Here is a 242-nt window from a genome sequence, read left to right as displayed (position 1 = left end):
GTCCCTGCCCCACCCCCCGAGGCAGCCACGGCTCCTTCCCAGGGCCGGATCCTGCTTGCCAGCACGGGCCGAGTGCTAATTACAGGGTTGGCTGGAAACGAGGGAGGTTCAACCTGATTTCCCCGGCACTGGGGGAGCAGCCCCCGTGTGCCCAGACAGCCGCGGGGCACCCCGAGAGCTGGGCCCCCTGCTCGGCCGGGCGAGTCGAGCCGGCCCTTCCCCGCCACCGGCTGCGTGCAGCT

General features: G+C 71.9%; 1 protein-coding gene across 1 annotated transcript in view; it reads right to left on the bottom strand.

Moving 5' to 3' along the window:
- Positions 1-242, bottom strand: part of LOC103919662 (prominin-2-like) — a 22,108-nt gene that overhangs the window by 21,490 nt on the left and 376 nt on the right. The window lies entirely within an intron of this gene.

This window comes from Pygoscelis adeliae, unplaced genomic scaffold (assembly GCF_000699105.1).
Source record: "Pygoscelis adeliae isolate BGI_AS28 unplaced genomic scaffold, ASM69910v1 Scaffold187, whole genome shotgun sequence".
Taxonomy (NCBI): domain Eukaryota; kingdom Metazoa; phylum Chordata; class Aves; order Sphenisciformes; family Spheniscidae; genus Pygoscelis; species Pygoscelis adeliae.
Note: the sequence above shows the minus strand (reverse complement) of the source record. Positions and strands in the feature narration are given on the sequence as shown.